This window comes from Lichenostomus cassidix, chromosome 1Aa, assembly GCF_008360975.1.
Source record: "Lichenostomus cassidix isolate B80296 chromosome 1Aa, HeHo_3.0, whole genome shotgun sequence".
NCBI lineage: Eukaryota > Metazoa > Chordata > Aves > Passeriformes > Meliphagidae > Lichenostomus > Lichenostomus cassidix.
Window position 1 is genome coordinate 13,454,657 of NC_139480.1, and position 13,941 is coordinate 13,468,597.

The window sequence follows — 13,941 nt, forward strand, 5'->3', positions numbered from 1 at the left end:
TGTAATTTAATGCCCAGAGATTGCTCCTCTTAGATGAGATTTTGCTTCACTTGAACCATGCAGAGAATGTGAAGAGCCTGCATACTTCTGCTAAAGTAATTCTGGACAAAGGAAAGATTGACACTGCCTTCTTCAGACTCTGTTAAATGCTTGAGCGACTTTGGCATGAGTTTCTAATCTGTCATTGCTCTTGGAATTCCACATTAGAGAATTGGACCTGTCTGAGAGCAGAGGTTCCCAATCCACAAATCCATCCTTTTTTGGGGGATGGTGTCCATATATATGGATATATTCTCCTTAAAGAAGTAGAGTTCAAAATGCCTGATCATCTCTAAGGGTTTGCTTTGTCCCTTGGAAAGAGTATGCCTAATATTTCACTTGCAGTGCCATTGTACCCATAAACCGTGGAAGATAGCGTGAAATGTTGCTGTTACAAGGTCTTAAAAATACTCACATGAGCCTAGAAACTCAAAGAGCCCATCACAGAGTGCTCTTGTGCTACTGGGATGGCTGCCAAGCAAGGCATGCAGATTGCTGTCGCTGAGCTTTTGAGTGATGAGAAAATGACTGGGGCTGCTCAGCACAGCAGACACTCCCTGGAGCACCCAGAGAGGTCAGTCAGCACGGCTGCTGCCTTGGGGAGCCAGTTTCTAGGTGGATTGTGCTAGATCCTGGTCCCAGAACCAGGGGCAGATCCTGAACACACATTTCAACACAGGTTTCCAGTTCTGTATATCAATCCAAGAGAAAGCTTCCTAACCAGGGATTATGGCTTTAGAGCTCTTTTGCCTTCTCTGCAGATGCAAGACAGCCATCATTCTTCCAGGATTCCAAGCTTCCACAGACTGACTAGGACGGCAAATATTTGTGATTGAAACTTCCAGCTATCCTCTAATTCCTAAGAAACTCAGCAAAAAATAGCCTTAGCAATCTTTTGTGATTTGGTGACAATGAGCCTTTTGTTAATGTTTAGTACTGAAAGAAAAAGGTTATCATCTGACACGCTCATGTATTTTTATTAAGTTATTTATGAGCTTGACTTTGTCAGGATCTATTAACTCATACCTCTGTGCTCCTGAGCAGCTGCTCTGATGACAGCATTTGGATTTACTGGCAGAAGTTTGTTGGAGTGCTGGTTCACAGCACTTAACAAATGGAGAAGCTTCCACGTTCTGTGTTATAGTGTCAAAAAGTCAATGCTTACCATGGTCTTACTGAGTTCTGTAGCCATCAAAGGGCTAAGGAATAGGTGCATACTGCTTGTAAAGCACTTTGCTCTTGGATGGCAGGGGGCAGCTGATTTCCAGGAGCCTGTTGCAAGGGCAGCAGCTCTCCACCATGCTCTCCAAGAGGCTTCAAGCCCACTTTGACTAGCACTAGCTGGGATCATTATGGCAATTTTCCTGATGGTGTCCTAACAGCAATCTCAATACTTGCATGGAGGTTTTTAGCAAAGGGTAGATGCCAACCTAAGAACAACATCTGCAGCTGAACAATCACAAAAAAAGGGTTCTGGCTATAAGTAAAAAAGTCATGAACTAATCATATGAAGAAGAAAGGCATCATTATCCTGTGACTTGAGGTAAAGATCAGTTATATAGAGTGCTTCCCAGCCTACTCAAACTTTTTTAGTTGTTTATTTATAGTTCTTTATTTATTTATATATATGGAAAACATTTATAGTTTTCCAAGAGCGTCCACAGAAACTTCTCCAGCATTGTCAATAGTTTTCATAGCTCATATAGTATAATACCTACTAACACAGATCAGGTGGGTTGTAGTGTTTTAATGTTAGTATAACCAGAAATGAACATTCAACACCTGGTGATTTACAAATATATATCATAGCAATACCAATTGTTTTGTTCACAAAGGTGTAAAATTGCAGAAACTGTATTGCTTAAATGGAGTCCTGAAGTTCATATTTTACATGTAAAACAGACGTGTACTTTGATGGTAGTTCACAGAAGAAAGCAAAAAAATTACATTTGATCAAGAGCCTTCCATGAGGCTCTGTGGAAGAATGAGAATACAAGCATGTACATTTTGAGCATTTCACATTTAGATCCATCTCTTTACTCTTAGCCGCAGGATTTGCAGTGTAGTGACAGGTTTAGTGATATGGTTGCATGGGCTATGGAAATGGGTGCTTTTCTGGTTAGAAGTAGTCACCCAGAGTCGATGGCTCAGTCATGCAATAGGAAGCATCACAGCACTGTTGCCAACTTCTTCTCTGCAGATGAGTTTTCTGTCTGGAAGGACTTGGAATCCCTTTTCAATCACGTGGGTTAGGCTAGAGACCCATGAGAAGCACATTCACTGATATGGTTGAGAATGTGTTGGGACTTTCCACAGGAAGGAAGGAGCAGTGAATCACTGTGAGTACAAAAACACATAGGGCAATACAGGTTATTCCAACACTGATCATGAGCTACTTCTATTGTGCACTAAACAGACCCCCAGCTGAAACAAGACCGAACCTGGCAATGTAAGTAAGAAAAAAGATCTGGATAATCACATAGGTTACATTGGGTGAACTGGAAGCTTCCAGCAGTCAGCTACAGAGTTATAAAGACTGTCAGCAAGGATAGGAATTATACATCCACTCAAAGGGATATGAAGAATGCAACTACAGCAGGGAACAGTGTCTAAAATACTTCTCAAAGGAAAGGAGGAAATCCACCATGACAGAACTGTGTAAGAAAACAACTGGAGATAAAGAGTGCTCCTGCCCAAAATGGGGCTTTGTACAGTTACTCTGAAGACAAGCCACTAAGTAGAGCTAGCTGGTTTGCTTCCCAGTTCTTTGTTCACTGACCATATCTTCACACTACATAATATTAATGAACAAAAAATTAGTAGCAAGTCATTCACTTACACTTCAGTGATTGTACGAAGGCATTTGACAATGATGCTGTTGTAGTAAGACACCGAAAATTTACTGATTTCTTTGCAAAATCATTTATATTTTCCAAAACCTTTCTCAGTATACAGGTAATTAAATCATTGCTTTGATGTCACTGCCAGCATAGGCGAAGGGACATCATCTCCCTGCAATGTCTCATAGTGCTGGGTAACAAATATCTGCACAGAGACTGGAGTCCCAGGGGCGTTTGGCGGTCTTGGTTTGCTGAGGATATCTATTCATCAGCAGATGAGATACAACAAAAGACAAACAGTTTAGTCAGAACAGCAAAACAAAAAGGTCTTATAATCAACAGGTCAGAAAACAAAGGCTATGAAAATAAATATGACCTTAGGTGGCAGTGCTGTTCCAGAAGGAGTAACTGCAAGCTTTGTTGTCACATTTATTTACCCAGGCAGTGTATCTCACAGCCCCTGTGACTCTGTGGTGCAGGGCTCAGATGAGCAAGGGAGTGAGTCCCTTGGTGAGAATATAGAGTCTAACAGAAATAATGTCTTCACTAAACTGTAGATGAGGGAAAAAGCAAAAGTTTGTTCAAGCCCTGTTTGAGCAACTTTCAGTTGGAGATTGTGGCTAGCACAGGCTTTTTCCCACGAGAATTCTTTTTGTGTTTTATAAATAAAGATAAAGTTTGGATGTTATTGGAACAGTGTCCCAGAACTTGGACGGTGCAGGCCTGGCCAATCAGGCCTAGGGGAGGGCTTCTGACCGACCAATCTGGGTGACTTTTGAGAACTCTATATATGTGATGAAATCAAAACAATAAAGATCATTCCTTCTTGCCACTGAGAACTGGTGCTTTCATTACTCTGCTAGCTGCTCAACAGCGACAGGAGATGTGTATCAGATATTCATAATAAAAGCATGAGATAAAGAACAACGAAAATTTGAGGTGTATACAATTACCAGTAGATGACCAAAACTAGAAACAAAGAAGGTAGAATCTGTTGGGTGTATCCTGACCATATTGACTTAGTGCTCTGAGGGACAGAGGAGAAGATGTTGACATGAGGAATGCCTGCAGGATGAGAAAGACTGGAGAAGTGACCTTGCAGATTAGCAGATGGGTAAAATTAAAAGTATTGCTCTACAATAGGATTACTTAGGGGCAACTGACATCCGTGGGGGTTAGATTGCCTTGGAGCATCCTTGTATGCTGATGTTTTCTTCATATAGAGACCAAGCATACAGTCTTCCTACATTGCCAAAACAATGGTTATATACATAACCATTGTTATGTATACTGTCTACTATAGGCAGTCTGGAGTTTGCTGTCTGGACTAGTTTTGCCTACTTTACACACTACAAGCCTGTAAACCTGCTAATGGCTGCTTTGGGTATCTCACTTCCAACACAACTCTGTGTGGTGCTGGGTTCACCCTGGTTGGATGCCAGGTGCCCACCTAGCCAATCTATTACTCTCCCTCTCAGCTGGACAGGGGAGAGAAAATATAATGAAAAGTTTGTGGGTTGAGATAAGGACAAGGAGAAATCAGTCACCAGTTACTGTCACAGTCAAAACAGACTCAACAAAGGAAATTATTACCAATCAAATCAGCGTGGGATAATGAGCAATAAAACCAGACCTTGAAACACCTTTCCCCTCTATTCCTTCCTTCTTCCTGGGTCCAACTTCTTCCCCAATTTCTCTACCTCCTCCTCCCCCCATCAGTCCAGGGACATGGGAAATGGGGTTTGCAGTCAGTTCATCACATGTTCTCTCTGTTCCCTTTTCCTCCTCATGCTCTTCCCCTGCTACAGCATGGGGTCCATCACATGAGACAATGAGACACAGTCATCCAACAGAGCCCTTTCCCAAGGGCTGCAGCTCATCTGTAGTGCTCCAGCACTGCATCCCATATGGGTCCCTCACATGGGATGCAGTTCCTCAAGAACAGACTGCTCCAGGGTTTATCTTTTAGCAACATAAAAAATTTATTCCTCAAACATTTCAAGGAACTTACATCTCTTGGTACTATGACCCAATGGAACCTATTTCCAACAAACAAGAAAGCTTTTTCTTAACTCATCAAATGTTTACATTAAACTATGTTAAAAGAGTATTCATCATACAGGGATACAGTCATAGGACAGTAATAATTACATCAAGAAGTTTTGCAAGTTCCAGCATGGCTGTTTACATGCCTATTTTAAAAAACAAATACTTACTGAAGGTGTGTACAAACTGATGTATTTATTCCTTCATCTCCTAAGGAATATTAGCATATGCTTTTCTATAGGTACATTGAAGACCACAGGCAATTTTTGGAGAACACATCACTCAAATCTCTTCCACAATTCAATAGGTACATATGTAAAGATAAATCTGAAGGAAGGAAGAAGGATTAGATGGATTCAGGGAGATAGAGGAGGGAAATTTTCTCTTGTTTTATCTTGAATCTAAAAGGACATCCTTCACTGAATGTTTTTAACAACAGTGGTGAAAAAGGGTATCTTGGTCGAGGAACACAGACAACTTCATTGCCTTAGTACAGAAGTTTGGACTGGCCAATTTTTTTAATCCCTCCCTTAGAACAATTGGGGATTCTTTTCTCTTTCTGACCACTTTTGATGCTGAGAAGTTAATGTCCCCAACAGGAGAGAGAGCAAGAGCAGGCTGCCACCACTTCGCCCAGGGTTTTGTTGTCAGTGGCTCACCTCAAAGGTATTGCCGAGGGGGCTTGGGGCAATTCTGTTTAGAGGACAAAGGGTTTGTTTCAAGCCAGGTCAGTTCCAAGAGCCAATTTATTGCCTGGCCACCCAAGTGCATGGGCTGGCAAAAGGGAGGAGGCGTGGCTTGTGTGCAGGGGCTGGGAGAAAGCAGGACATATCTCCACCAGGATGTGAACTTTCTCATGGATGTGACCATGAAAAAAGAGCCTAAGTTGTTGTTAAGGCAACAGAGTCATTGTAATTAAAGGTTTGTGTTTCCATTGCAGATCAAGTTTGTCATTGGACTTCAGCACACAGAAACCATTATTTAGATGTCCCATTCAACTCAGTTTCAGAGGTAAATCATGGGTCTGGATTGAAGGGCAATGTACCAAATTTTGTCAGCCTGAGTTCAGTGTGTATTTGCACTTCACCTTTCAGATATCTATTTCTTTCCCTTCCCAAGAGGAAACATTGTCATTTACATCCCCTCCTCCAGCATTTTGGGTCTCTTCTGTTCACTTTGGGCCATGAAAGCAGCCAGACTTTATGACAGCAGAACTTGCCCAGAAGTTCTTAACAGAAGGGCTAGTCTGGTCAAGAGGCTCTGATGGATGTGGCCCCTTAGGTAAATACCTTCCTTCTCCCTTCCACACGTGTCTGGAAACCTCCTGGCATGGTCTGGCCTATCATAGAGTAGCTATCCTGTTTCTTCAGCTGGTCTCCTTTTTGCACTCGCATAGGAATTCAGCAACAGCTTTGTACACTTGTTTTTGGACTACAACCCCATCCTCATTTACTTTTAGAGACTTCTGCATTGCAATTTGCATATATAATGCAAAGTTAATTACTGTTTAAATTAAGCACACAAAAATGAAGATCTGATGATCTGTGTTATCAAATCAGGTATAAGATTAACAGCTATTATAAAATGAATAGAATATGTAGATAACTCTTACCATTTTGGTGGCTCTTTTGTAGAGCCATTAATTCTCGGGGATGTAGTTGAACATACAAATGGAGAACAAGTTGCTCATACTAAAAATCCAGTCCTATGCTTTGTGTTTCTTTCCATCAGGCTGCTTATTGTTTATAACAACTTGGTATTTTATGCATAAACTTTGTCTTTTCTTTTGCTTACCTAAATACATTTTTAGTAACAGTCTTTGCTAGAAAAAAAGAGATCATACAAAAATTTTAATTTTATTAGCACTTCATATCTTGCTATAGTCTGTGTCTGTGTCTGTGTCTGTGTCTCTTTTCTCTAACCCTGAAGCAAAATAATAGCAAAATTACTAAGGTTGTTGCCATATTCCATCCCAAGCAGGACTGCAGAAAAACTCTGTGGTCAGCCCTTTTCCATAAATACTCCTCAGGCTCAGACCACTCTCTGAGGAAGCAGGGTTCAGGTCCCACATGAACAAATGGGCATTATAGGTGAGACTTCTACTGCATGGATATTACTGACCATAGAGTATTGCATAAATTGTGCATATCTTCTCCCCAGTGAAGAGCCAAAACTACTTGGTACACTTTTCTCATACATACAAATAGTTTGTGAATAACTAAAACAACATTTGAGGGCAAATTTGCTATTTGCAGTAAAAAAAGAAAAACTGCAATTTACCAGCTGCAGCTGTGTCTTGTGTTTTTTATGCCATGCTTAGTGATACATCTGAGAGGAATTGAAGATGTTTTCTAAGAACAAAGTTAATTATTCAGTAGCAGTTCTTAAAGTGATCAAAAAGAAAGGTGTAAGCGACTTCGGGTCTTTTAAATACAAAAGAGCTATTCTTTGAGGTATTGATCAAAGTAAAAAGAAAGACGAATGAATTAGGGATTGGTTTCAATACTACGCATAGGCTTTTGCTGAGACAGAATGGATTATTTTCCCAAAAACCAGCAGTGTAAAGATAGTAAAGATAAATTACTTTACTAAAAAAACCCTCCACATTGTTTTTTTCCAGTATTCAGTATTTTTAACTTTGGACTAAGAAGTGAACATTCTTTGGGAAAATAAAACCCAAGCAGTATCTGAATTGTTCTTTTATTTAAACGAAATAAGCATAGCTGTAACAGTGAAGAAAAAAATAAACAAAGAAAATAAAGACAAAAGCAGGAAGTAAGGAAAGGCTTTTAGTAGTATTATTTGTTTGCTTTGTGTCCATGTTGAACAGCACAAGCCATGAAGCAATACCCATTTTATGAGGCACTGTGCAATCACAAAAGGAAAGGACAGGGTGTGATCTGAGTAGTTCACTGTTTAAATATAGCACTGCATACAACAGGCAAGTATTGACTAATGCAGGGGGACAAGGACAAGCAGTCCTGCACACCTAATGCCTGGTGTGGCTGTACCAAAGGACAGTCCAGAGGGATTCATGCATGTGGTTTTGGGGAGCTCCCCTTGGCAGTGCTGGCCGTGAGGTCACACTCGAATGTTTCTGCTGGAAGATGTGACAACATGATGGTGGATGGTGGTTGGGGAACATCTTTCAGGCCAGAAGGGAGATGATAAGAAGCACTGGTTTTGAGAAAGGGCTTGTGAGTGAAGATAAGGTTTATAAAGGGGCAGTGGAGAGGTGCTAGAAATATGGCTGTGAGAGCTGGAAATTATTTCTTTGCTCCTGGGTGATGTCTGGAGGATTCTCCCAGTTCAAGTATAACTTCCTCAGGTGAATGAACACCCATTTTCTTGGGGGATCAAACAAGCTTGACATGAAGTTGAAAGCCGAGTCAATGGAACTCCTCCCTTGAATCACTTAGGTATCTAGAACAAAATTGAAATGGTCTATTGCCCTGAGCTGGGAGGGAAGAAGCACTCCAGCCAACCTGGATCACCTGGAGGTAGAAATTGCAGCCAAAGGTCAAACCAAAGACAGGAGATAAGTATTTCAGGAAGTAGAGATGGGTCAAAGTACCACTCCCCAGCTCAGCTTAGGTAGGATTTTATTTTTTATTACTTCCAGATCAGCAAAAAGGCAGGATGTTCCCACAGCTTTACCAAGCTTTTCTTAAGCTAAAGCAATTTTTTAACAGGACAAAACCTACAAAAATTAAACATCAACCCAATTTAGGACAACTAAAACAGAGTTCTAAAAATAAAGCTCCTGAAGCATATTACAGTCCTGTGTAGCACTGAAGGAACAATGCTGCAAATATTGTCCCACCATCTCTGGACAATATAACTTTCTGCAATTACCACTCTCCCTAAGAGTTTGCTGACCCTTTCCTTCAGCTAAGCAAGTTCACTGGTTCCTGGTCACAACAGTGGCTTTGGCAGCACCTCTTGGCCACCTGGCTGAGGACTTATCCAGATGCCCAATCTCCCTTGATTCCTGCTGTTGGCAATGTGAGCAGGTAACTCAGGTGTTAGGATGAATCACCCACCAGAAATGCTTCACTTATTCTCTTGGTTGGCTCTGCGTGGAGACAAGTAGGCTTGCCACTCAAGTCTCTCATTTAAATCTCTAACATGGGATGAAAATAAGTGTCTATAAGGCTCTCATCTTGCAATAGCTTTTTAAATTATCCTTTTTGTTTCTAAGCTTGTAAATCACACTTTTATTTAAACCCTTAATGCAGAGATTTTATCCCACAGGTGTGACAGGAAGGTGTATGTCACCAGGAGGGCACAACACATCATCCTTCTGGGAATGTAAAGAAGTAACAAAACCCCATGATTCACCTTCCTGTACTTAAACATCTGAGGGTAAAAACATCTACTCCAAATGTGTAACTGAAGAAAATAGCTGTTTACAAGGTGGTATTGTCAGAAAAACTATTGATGCAAAAGAGGCTGCCGTTTAGGGAGAGGAAAAGAAAGACAACAACGAGATAAGGCCATAAGAGAGTAGGAGAGGGGAGAGTGACAATGCCAGCAGAAGAAATGTTTTATGACTTTCAAAGGCAATTCTCTCCCGAATCCACAAGTGAAACTGTTGTCCATTGAACATTAATGAATACATTGGCTTCTGCTTGGCCTGAGACTGGTCCACAGGAAATTTATTCAGTAAGGCTTTTAAGTCTAATCATGGACCTCTGATAACTTTTGAGGACAACTTTCCAGTAGATTTATTACTTATTTAGTCCATATTTTCTTAGCTTGCTGTTGAGAGAATTTTGTAGAGAAATACCAAAGTCTTGCTGATGTCACTGGCTGTTTCTCTGACTCACTGGTGTTTATCCAAGAATGCTGTACAAGTGAGTATCCAATTTCTGGATGGATGGGCCTTGTAAGCAGTTGAGACTGGGAACTTTATCAGTGTTATCAGTAACTACCAGGATACTCCTATTCAAGCCATGATAAAGGTCAGCTTTTTTTTTTTCTGTGTTCTTAATTTTCTCAATATTTTTCTGAGAACTGAAGCTTGCTAGACTGGTCTATTATTCCCTGAAAGCTTCTTTCCCTCCCTTTCTGAATATATTTAAATGTGTGTGTACATCTCTTTCAGTCCTCTGAAACATCACCATCCTCCTTGAGTATCCAAAGGCACTGACTACTAGGTCTGCAGTTGCTTCTGCTGGCTTCTAACAACTCTAGGATGAATTGCAAGTCCAGGAAATTTGAAAACACATTCTCTTCTATGTACTCTGAAACTTATTTTTTGCCTGCTCAGGCTTCAACATTTATTGTAGTCATCTGTATTAGCTGTGGTAGTGTTCAGAACCCAGATGAAAGCCCCAGTGAAGACAAATGCAAAAAATCCCATTAGAAATTATTGAGCTCTTTGTTCCAACCTGTGCTCAGTGAGAAAATTATGTGCATTAACAAAATGAGAAGCAATTTATACAAGCAAAAATAAAGGAAAGATGGGAAAAGGTCTGGTATGGATGGACGATTTCAACCTTGCACAGTGACAAACCTTTTAGAGAGCTGATAAAATTTGTTAATGAAGCCCTAACTGAATTACCAATAACTTCTTTTGTGTAGTCTTGAGGAATTCTTGAGCTATCAAGAATAAAATCAAAGCAAGTTGAGAGCAATATAGGCTTTCAAGAGACACAGTAAGAGTGGTGGTAGTGCCTGCTGTGTTTCACTTATCTAATCACAGCCAGGAGAAAAGCAGTAGAAAGGATAGTGAAGCAAGAGTCTCTGTAGCAGGCAGCATGAACTTCAAAAGAGCACCTCATGCTGTATGAAATCAATTGCATATTTACAGTAGTATGAACATGGAGAGTATTTGCAGCTTGGACATAATTCTCCTGGATTCACAAGAGGGATATATATCCATTTAAAAAAAAATGTGTTGTACTTCCCATGTTTAGGAGACTAGCTGAAGAACTGTAATAATGATATCTTTCAGTTTCCCTCTTTCAGCTTCTCTGTTTTTTTCCTCTTCAGCTTTTTATTTTCTCTGCAGGTCCCTCTGAGTAACACCCCCCCTCCTGTGCCACCTTGACTCACTTGGCACTTTTCTTCTGCTGCCCCACACTGTTCCTGACCAGCTCCACATGGTTCTTTGCTGAGATCCTTCAAACTGGCAGTGCAAGCAGCCTGCCTGACAAGTGCAAGCCAAGCAGAGAGGGGTGCTTGGAAATCCTTGGCATGAGGTGGCTCCCAAGCATCTCCTACCCTGGATGTACCTCACTTCAGATCTCCTGAGCTCCTTCTCCCATGTCCCTTCCATTTAAAAATAAGAATATAGAAGGAGGTCTTGCCTCTTTTCAGTGGCTGGGGACAAGTGCATTCGCCCAGGAAATGTGATGGCAGTTCCTGAGGATCAAACCCTTGTCCATCAGTGAGGTCCCCCTCTCTGGACTGCACTGACAAGTAGGAGAAGAGGCAACTTCTGCCTCCCCATGTAGGTGCAACACTACCATATAGAGAGGCAGGCTGAGAAATGAGATTTCAGGAGGGTCATTAGTGGCTGTGTTGATGGGGACATGGAGAGTGGACAGCAGGGTAGGCTCACACCCACCTTCCTCCCTGGTGCCCAGAGCTGCTGCCAACACACCACTGCTTCCTTTCCTTAAAGCTTATTGAAAGGAAGCAAATGGCATGGGAACAGCCGTGGATTTTGCTTTCTTGCCAACATACTTGGTGTCTTTCATTCAGGATAAAGCCTGACATTTCCAATTACCAGTCAGCGTATGAACTGGTTACACACACAAAGATAAAAATAAAACCTGTGTTGAAACACAGGGCTAACACTGTGCATCTCCATTTTCCAGAAAGTGTTTCCAGGATGAGCTGACCTCTGGAGCAGAGTGGCTTGGCCCCCATTTAGGACCCCCCACATACCCACACTGCTCACAGGTCCAGGCACCAGCTCATGTGCAAGGGCAGTAGGTTGACCTTAGAGGACTGTCAAAATTAACACCTTGAAGCTGAAGGCAGGACCTGGCCTGCAGGCTACTTGTTGGGCCTGATTACATATTTAGGAGCCCTATATGTGGTGTCTTTCTTCATTAGATCCAAAAGCTATTTAGAAAAATTATCTTTGCTCTTGTTTCATATGTGGAAATCCAGAGGGCAAAAATTTAGGTAACATGTGTCTGTCCACATAGGAATTGCTGGAAGAGCTGATAAATGGCTCGGTGCTCCCTTGCACACACTCCCACCTCTAGAAAATGTCCACAGCTGGTGACCACTTCCAAAGCAGGACTTGGCTGAGGAGCTCTGCCCTGCTTGCCTTCAAGTTAGATTTGGATCAACATGTCTATGCCAAAAGAAATTGGTGCCTTTGAAAACATTCTTTGAAAGGAGCATGAAGCAGATACCTTCTACATAAGAAAGGTCTAACTACATAAAATCGTTCAACTGTCTATGTCTGCTTATCTCCCTTCAGCTCTGATGGAAACTGTTGGTAACTGTTAAGAGTCCAAGAGAACATCAAAGGAGTAGAGGAAAGGTATAACCCCAGAACAGGTCTTCCTACTACCTGTGCTTACATTACTCATGGTTATGCTTGGCTTTGGCTGGTGTAGTCTCCTCTCTCTGAGATCTGAGGGGATCTGCTCTTTGCAGTTCAGGTGGGGAAGCCACCCCATGTCCCATCTTACTGGCTCCCTCCATGACTGCTGAGCCTTGGAAAGGAAGCATCTTTTAAGGGCTTAAAGCATCTTAAGGGCATTAGAATCGTCCTTCTGCAGCTTACAAGTAAATCAACACAAGTGAGCAATCCCCCACTGGTTTTACAGAAGAGTGGTTGCTTCATCTTTCCAGTGCTGGTGTGCAGGAAGACACCTGTGCTCTGGCTAAATTGAGCCCAGGGAGACGGACGGAAGGAAGGAAGGAAGGAAGGAAGGAAGGAAGGAAGGAAGGAAGGGGAGATAACTGTTTGCAGCCTCCAGGAGGGCTGGCCTTAGCTTGCATTCATTCTGAGTTATTTTTAGTTGCATATGCATTCCTGCACAGGAGAGTTCAAAAAGTGTAACTTCAGTAAGTATAAAAACAAGCCTGAACAGTGAGACACATCAGAGCCCCATGTCTTCTGCTATGCTAGTTCCCTCTCAGCCTGTCCCTCTGTTCCCAGTCCTCCAAACCCACAACAAAAGCTGTTTCTGCCAGCACTGCAATTTTCCCATGGACAAGGTGGCTCTGATTTATGGCTCTGTGTTCATGTTTCTTTACACACTCTTTACATGGCATTAACAACCTGGATTTATCATGCACACTGATAAGCAAAGGTTGAGCCAAGAGCTTCCCTTGGATCTAACACCCCTCTGAGTTTGATGCCTGGAGTGAGACTACATTCCACACTGCTTTTAAGGTTATCAGAAAATCTCAGGCCTTTCTTCTGCTGTGATTCTTTTGAATGTTGGCCACATTTTCAAGTTTCAGTTGTACAAAAGCCATCCCCCAAGCTGAGGCTGTTGTGAGGAGGTCACATAGCATGTGGGGTGGGTAAAGGAAAGTCTAAAGCAGCATATCCAAGGGCTAATTAAAGGGGACGCTGACCATTAAAGACATTGTTGTCAAAGTGGCAGTACATTTATTTGTACTTTTATGAAGAATCACCTGTTTAAACGGTTTCATTGTAAATAATTATGTACCCCTGTTTACATAGCAATATTTTTTTCTTAAGCAGACAATCTGCCTTTGAGCAAGCAGATAAAACTGTTTTCTTTGAGTAATCATAAGTCATCCTTCCACCATCCTTCTTTCTCCTATTACAGAGATCCTAACTCTGTCCTCTTTGTTATTAATAGATTTTTCCTGACTACTCCCAGTGCCACAGAAATCATAGAGATATAAAATCAACTGTAAATTATGAAGTCTCTCCCTCGGCCATAAATGGACAATAATCTATTCATGGTAACATCTGTGTAAAGTGGCTTTCAGGAGATTTTTTTTCAGATTCCTCATAATATTTACACATTGAGTGCAGACAAGTATTAAACAGACCTCTCTTCAGCAG

The 13,941-nt window shown here is 41.5% G+C and overlaps 1 long non-coding RNA gene across 1 annotated transcript; it reads left to right on the top strand.

The window, feature by feature from the left end:
- The first annotated feature begins 5,868 nt into the window (after nucleotides 1-5,868).
- Nucleotides 5,869-10,472, top strand: LOC146443194 (uncharacterized). Its single transcript, XR_014855955.1, has 3 exons — nucleotides 5,869-5,936; nucleotides 9,180-9,290; nucleotides 10,033-10,472. It is a non-coding gene; the product is annotated as an uncharacterized LOC146443194 (long non-coding RNA).
- The last annotated feature ends 3,469 nt before the right edge of the window (nucleotides 10,473-13,941 follow it).